The 7,500-nt window shown below is 38.1% G+C and overlaps 1 protein-coding gene across 4 annotated transcripts in view; it reads left to right on the top strand.

The window, feature by feature from the left end:
- The first annotated feature begins 4,108 nt into the window (after positions 1–4,108).
- Positions 4,109–7,500, top strand: part of LOC144976400 (uncharacterized) — an 18,962-nt gene continuing 15,570 nt past the window's right edge. For 2 of the 4 annotated variants that reach the window (XM_078920667.1, XM_078920669.1), the window contains exon 1: positions 4,109–4,482. The gene's annotated coding sequence lies outside the window, so the exon portion shown is untranslated. Of the gene's footprint in view, positions 4,483–6,930; positions 7,399–7,500 lie in introns of those variants that run through there. The other 2 variants (XM_078920670.1, XM_078920668.1) reach the window with 2 other exon arrangements.

Genomic DNA, 7,500 nt, shown 5'->3' with positions numbered 1-7,500 from the left:
TTACTTTTACCCCATGCCTATAATTTATTACATGTTTCTGTGACAAATTATAGGCGTAGTATCAAAGATAATGTTCTTAATTTCTACATATTATTAATGGTAGTTGAATAAAGCGATCTATGCACATCCTCATTTTAAAGAATTTTTTTTTCTAATTTTGAAAAGTAGCAATAGACTCAAGGATTGCGTGAGTTAACATGGAAGTTGCCTTGTATGAATAATCTAAATCTGGCATAATCGATTCTGCCGAACAACGAACAAAGCACGTATTTCAAACTTTGGCCAGAAAACTCGCCCTTCAAATTATATCCATCAATCAATCGAAATGACCCTCATTTTGCGAAAACTCTAAAACCTGGGACTTCACTCGTAGTCCCAGATTTAAGCATTTTTGCCAAGATCAGGATCATTTTAATCGATCGATATAATTAATGATTTGAAGTACGAGATTTCTGGCCAAAATCTTAAATACGTGTTTGGTTTGTTTTGTTTTTTTTTTTAAATTTCCAAAGCACAGCAGAATAGAGCAGTATAATTAGGTGCCCCAAACGTAAACAAAGGTCTAGAAGCACATGGCAAACCACATGTTCCTGTCTTGACAGCTCAAGTTCCAATGTAAATTATAGAAAAAAATAACCTTTAAAATTTGGCTGTTAGGTGGCAAAAGAAACACATATTCATAAATACTCGATCATGCATCAAATAATGTCTAGATAGACGGTCTATGGATATTTTATGGAACAAAAGGTAAAATTTATCAAAAGTTACAGTCTATCTATTTTTAGACCAGAGCAAATTATTGCGCTGGTGTGAACAAAACGAGAATTATTCGGAGCCTGATTTTCAGAATAATTTAGTCTTATATTACTATTTCTCCAACCGTTAGATTTTATGTAAACATATTTTCAATACTGAAAGTGTATTGCCTACAACTCAAACTACAAAATTGGGAGACCTATATTGTGCGTAAATTATTCCGGTCCCTAACGAAAATCACTAGCAACTTGTTATTGTTTACGTTTGGGGCACCTAATTATACTGCTCTGTTGGCAAATACTTGGACTGTGTACTCGTATCTATGTGGATTGGCTCGTTTTCTAAATGGGTGGTGGGATTCATTCTTTGTGATTGCTGCCAAGTCATGGTCAAAATGGCGATGTCAGCACATGGTGCTGTGTGAAATTTGATTTCATGGATGCGGTCATAGCGTGTTAAATTGCTGTGATTGACAAGGGTCAACCTGTCGATTATAATAATATTATGTGACAAATTGGTATTATGTTGGTTGGGTTGGACTAATAAATGCTAAAATTTTATTGTTTGGCTATGTGATCTTGTCGTATGACACTCGCTTTCGAATCGGAAAGTCCAGGGTTCGAGCCTCGCTCGGCGCATAGTTGAGTCCTTGGAAAAGGCTCATTTGTCACATTCTCTTACCGTAATCAGGTGTAAAATGAGTACCTGGCCGTTAACAGTGTTGTCTCTGTCAGAAAAGATTGTCATTTGGCTCGGCGCATAGTTGAGTCCTGGGAAAAGGCTCATTTGTCACATTCTCTTACCGTAATCAGGTGTAAAATGAGTACCTGGCCGTTAACAGTGTTGTCTCTGTCAGAAAAGATTGTCATTTGGCTCGGCGCATAGTTGAGTCCTGGGAAAAGGCTCATTTGTCACATTCTCTTACCGTAATCAGGTGTAAAATGAGTACCTGGCCGTTAACAGTGTTGTCTCTGTCAGAAACGATTGTCATTTGAGAACGTTTATATAAATGCTCTATTAAAAAAAAAACAACTGAATCTTTAAATATCAAATTGTAACACGATTCATCAGAAATCGGTCTGCTTACGACTTTACTTTCCTTGTTCATGCGTGCTTCTGCCATTGATTATTGATTATTTCCTGTGAGCTGCGGTTGACCTTTGTCTTTAATGGGGTAATGTATATTTATATACAAGCCACAACACTTGGCATACGGAGTTTTTTCCGTGTTTAATATTTTATAGATAGAATGAAGCTGACGTCAGTCAGGTCTTTGTTAATGATTGTTTATGCCATCCGCGTTTATGAGTTATTCTCACTAAACTGGATAAACCAGACTGTAAACTTTTAAGGTTACACAAAGTTGTGTGTGTTGGTCCGTGATACTTCCGGATGGCAATGTTGTGAGCTTCTTAGCCAAGCGCTTAACGAAGGACTTAAGCGAAGGACTTAAACTGACGTGTTCCTATTTGCAATATCCACTAAACGTGCTCAAAACGCTTTACAAGGGGTCCCTGACCAACAGCAACATTTAACATGTAGGACATTTAACATGTAGCCTGTTAGGCGATATTACATTTTTTTTCGGACAGAGAAAACGCGGTTAACGGGCAGGTACTCATTTTACACCTGAGTACGATGAGAGAATGTGAGTAAAGAGCCTTTTCCAAGGACTAAACTATGCGCCGAGCGAGGCTCGAATCCAAGATCTTCCTATCCGAAAGCGAGTGTCATACCACAAGACCGCATAGCCGCACATTATCCTCATCTTTATCATCATCTCCAGCAACAGCAACAGCAGCAGAAGAATGAGAAGAAGGAGAAACCCCATCGTCATCTTCTGACCGTATTTTCGCTATTTAAACACACGAGAGAGCGTGCAGATCGACATAATAAATGGACGCTTTTAAGGACAAGTGGGCTATCCCTGATTTTTCGGTTTTTTAAATAATTACATAGGGGTCAAAAGTGGGCGTTGCCCTACCCCCTGAAAAGGTTTCGAGCATCAATTTCGTGTATTTGCTTTGTTATCGGTATAAACTGCCTTGTGTTTTAACCGAAAACACAATGTGTACATAAGTGTAAGTGGGCTAACCCTTCAAACATGGCTTCAACACGAGACATGTCGAATTCACGACTGAATGAAAAAAAACTCCCCACCAAACAACAATGCCATCATATCAGAAAGTGTTTTGCATTTCAGTTGTCAGTGAAATGTGTTTAGACGCATAAAACATATAATTTAAGGCAATAAACATGTGTTTAATGTAGGAAAATTGATTAAATTGACAGCATGTGTGAGAGGGACAGGACAGCCCATTATTTCGCAACAGACATGTCCATGTGTAAGATGGGATAGCCCATTTAACTAGGGATGGCCTGATGTGCAAATTGGGTGGGATAGCCCTTATTATATAATGTAAATTCGTTGCTCAATGATGCTCTTTAAATATGGACAACACGGCCAACCCACTTGTTTTTAATAAAATAAGAGAATTCTGTAATGTATTTGTTGCTTTCTTTTATGACTATCATCGTCAAGTACAATTATCATTCCACACAGAAAGTTTTGAAAAAAAAAATTGAATAGTATTTGAGTAATTGGACATTTTATGAGATCGAAATCTTCATTGTTGATTTTCTCAAAACAGTAAAATCTGGGATAGCTTACTTGTCCTTAAAAGCGTCCAAATCTAACCTTGCATTTTGTTTATTAGACGCTGCTAGCATTCAAACACGCTCATTACTACACGTAATTTACTGCTTGTTTTTCTTACCAAAACAACAAAAATTAACCAGCTAATTGCCGTACACCTGAAAGACACGTATTTAAAAATTTGGCCAGAAAACTTGTTCCTCTAATATCAATCAATTTAAATGACTCTTATCTCGAAAAAAAAAACAAATAAAAATAAATAAATAAATAAATAAAAACTCTCAATCCTGGGAGAGAAAGAATTCGGTTGCTAGTTTTCAATTCAATGTGTATGTGTGTATTCTTAGAGGTTGTTAGAACCAACGATGACCGTGTGCTTGCTTATCCTTTTTGCGCATTGTTTTTGGCTTGGTTTAAGCCTATAAAACAATGAAAAACTGTGGAGGACTCCGGCTGTCGCACCAATTTAAAAGCGACTTGATAATTATTTTTTTAAAAATCAGGTTGCGTAAAAGTAAAAATACACTATGTCTTTAGTGACCTGTACTAAGTTCACGAAGGCTATGTATCGACTGCCACAATCGTGCGTGACCCCATTTTGCTTCCTGACCGTGCGCGACATAATGTAAACAGTGATGATCATGTGACACATGCAAGAGTTTTGATTGGCTCCTTGTGTTGTAAACATGCCCTTTGTGAGTTCAGTGTGAGTGACCTCATTTCCACGAGAGGGTGTAAAGGATGAGCATAACAAGGCATTTTCACCGCACAACGTTTTCCCGTTGATTTGAAATGATCATGACATCTAAGTCAGTATTGTCGACATAAAACACCAGCTCATTTATTTCAAATGGATAAACCCGCTGTCAACATACGTCTCGAGACGTAAAAACAAAGAGCCTTCGCAAACCCAACGAGGTCAACGGGGAGGAGTTTACGAGCTCAGAGTGAGGTCAGTTTACTGGAGAGGCAGACGAACGGAACCCTAAGCATAATTTTGCAACAAAGGACTACATTTACGTCTGCTACAGCTGTGTCTAACATTTTCTTATTTCATTTGGCCAGACAAGGTATTTTGAACTTATTTCTTTTGATTTTACATTATCATAATATACGAAAAATCTTTATCTGTAATATTTGTTTCGTTTTCTTTGCTGTGCGCAATTTTACATAACCTGCAATATGTAAACAAACACGCATCAAAATCAGCTGTTTACTAAACCCACCCACGCAAAACCATTACCTAATATGGCTATCTTTACTCTTTTGTGATAATCAGTTAAAGTTCGGAATGATTTCTTTAACTTCTTTTCTATCACTACTTTACTTCAAATTTGCTGAACAAGGAAGAAATTAAATCGCCTGATATTGTTTGAGTTTGAATAGGAGTCCTAACTTAAATATAAATATTTTTTTCAAAGTGGACAATCTTCATATATATAGATAGAATGCGCTTGGCCAAGGAGTTCACAACATTGCCATCCGGAAGTATAACGGACCAACACACAAACTCTGTGTAACATGAACTTTATAGTCTGGTAATACAGTTTAGTGAGGACAACTCACAAACGCGGATGGCAAAAACAATAACAAAGGCCTGAGTGACGTCATCTGCATACTATCTATATATATATATATTTTTATTATTGAGTTTATGGACATTCACTTGACAATTAATAGGCATTATGCTCTCTGATGCCACAGACAATTTATTCTTTGTTATCTGACGATATCTTTAAATTACAAACTTTTTGTAGACAGCTTTTCTGAAATGAAGCAGACGGGTGCGCGTGTGAGATCGATAGAAGCGATCAGCTGGTTAGAACCGGATTTGACTGCCTCACTCACACTGACTTCACACAATCGTCTTACACACGCGCTCGTTGTGTGTTGTCGCCACTGTGTGTATGTGTATCACCAAAACCTGTGTTATTGCATCATATTGCTTAATATAGTAACTTCTTGCTCTGAAAGGCAAGGTATGTCAAAGATTATGTCAACATTAGAAAGCATATGGAATGCATAAGCACATTATTAGATCCGAAAACGCATCCAACCGACTTGCACATAATTCTTATTTTGTCTTCATTTCTCCGTTTTGTTTTTCTTACAATTTGTTCTCATTGGCGCATTTACCACTATGATTTAAACTTGATTAGGTACTTCGTAATAGATATTTTCAAAACCGTTATTCATTGCCTAAATTAAAATAGACATCTTTCAAAACGCCTTCCTTTTATTGCAACTTTCCACTGCACAAGTCTCCCCTGTCAACCTTTTCGTTTGTTTGTTTTTTTTTTTTTGTTTTGTTTTGTTTGTTTTTTTGTTGTTTTTTTTTTGTTGTTTTTTTAATATAACTTCTTGGCATAACTGAATCACACCCCCCTCACACACACACACACACACACACAGACACACATAATATTGTGTTTCAACTTAGAAAATGTGGGAATGTACCCTCCTCAAATCCAACCCCCAAATTTCAGAAATGTTTAAAAGTGTGTGTGTGTGTGGGGGGGGGGGGGGGTTAAAATTAAACTAAAATTGCCTTCAAATCCCTCCTCCTTCTTAAAAAATCAGTAACGATAACTTTCAATTCTGTGTAATCACAGTGTGTTCCTTTTCTTTACACTCGATGACCCAGGTTAATAATGAACCTCGCCATGAGATTCGTGATCGAACTAGCTAAAAAGAGAACACATGCCGCTTCTAGGTGTAGGACGTAGGATTTAGCGCAGCGGGGTACAACAGGTAAAACTTCTCATGGGCATTTAAAAAAAAAAACAGTTTATGAATAATATTCCTGGTCGACACAGGTAGGGAGAGAGAGAGAGAGAGAGAGAGAGAGAGAGAGAGAGAGAGAGAGAGATTATGTTACTGGTAAAACTTTGCATGGGCATTAAAAATAACATTAAGATAAATGTTCCTGGTCGACACAGTTTAGAAGAGAGAGAGAGAGAGAGAGAGAGAGAGAGAGAGAGAGAGAGAGAGAGAGGGGGAGAGAGAGAGAGATAGATTATGTTACTGGTAAAACTTTGCATGGGTACTTTAGAAAATGCTTTGAAATATTGTCATGGCCGTCACGGGTATTTGCCATCGCAAATTATTAAGAGCCATAGCCATTGCTTCCGAGTCCTGAGTGCCAGTGTAATTAATTAAGTATTGTGGAGAAAAAGAGCGGGAGAGAGGATATAATGTATAATAAATATTGGGAACGAATAGATAGATTGATGGATGGAAAGATAGATAGAAAGAGAGAGAGAGAGAGAGAGAGAGAGAGAGAGAGAGAGAGAGAGAGAGAGAGAGAGAGAGAGAGCTTCTATAACTATAACGGTAAAGGGCCGCATGGACAACTTAAAATTTATAACATGCCATTAAGTATTTTCCTCGCCATCACAGGTAGGGGCGCATTGTGGCGGGGGGGGGGGAGAGAAGAGAGAGAGAGAGAGAGAGAGAGAGAGAGAGAGAGAGAGAGAGAGAGAGAGAGAGAGAGAGATGCATTGATATGTTAGGTATTTAGACGAAGGAGAAGAGGAAATTGAAACATTAGATTGGAAACAGGAGTGCCTTGATTATTCATTGTTGAAGTATACTGTGGCCGACTCGGAACTGGTTTGATCTAGCCTTTAACAGCCGCCGCGACCCCACCCCCGGACCACAACAAATCGTATCGCCTCTTGCGCTCACATTCATAAACCCTCACACACTCGCACACCGCATTATTCCCCAACACGCGAGAGTAGTGAAAATTGAACGGCCGTTGTCATAGACAGTCACATGACCCACTTTGCCGGGATTTAATTGGCCCGAGGAACGCGCATCCGTCTGAGCGCGTCATTTTCTTCTCGCTTCACGTTGTGGCAAGATAATTATTAATTATTTCTAACTTATTTTCCACTGGACTTGTGGCTGTTTCATAATATTTTTTGTTGTTGAGAAAATTGACTTGTTGGAATTAGAATTTCTCTGAGTGTTGATCTCAACCGGTAAGTAATATTTAATTTTCTCAACATGCGTACGATACCGTACATAATATTATCTCCGCGTCTGTGCTTTCAGAGCGACGTTTTAGCTCGTTTTACACCTGC

This window comes from Berghia stephanieae, chromosome 7, assembly GCF_034508935.2.
Source record: "Berghia stephanieae isolate SIO BIC M18660-M18661 chromosome 7, UCSD_Bste_1.3, whole genome shotgun sequence".
Classification (NCBI taxonomy): Eukaryota; Metazoa; Mollusca; class Gastropoda; order Nudibranchia; family Aeolidiidae; genus Berghia; species Berghia stephanieae.
The sequence above is the reverse complement of the archived record's forward strand: the minus strand, read 5'-3'. Positions and strand labels throughout refer to the sequence as shown.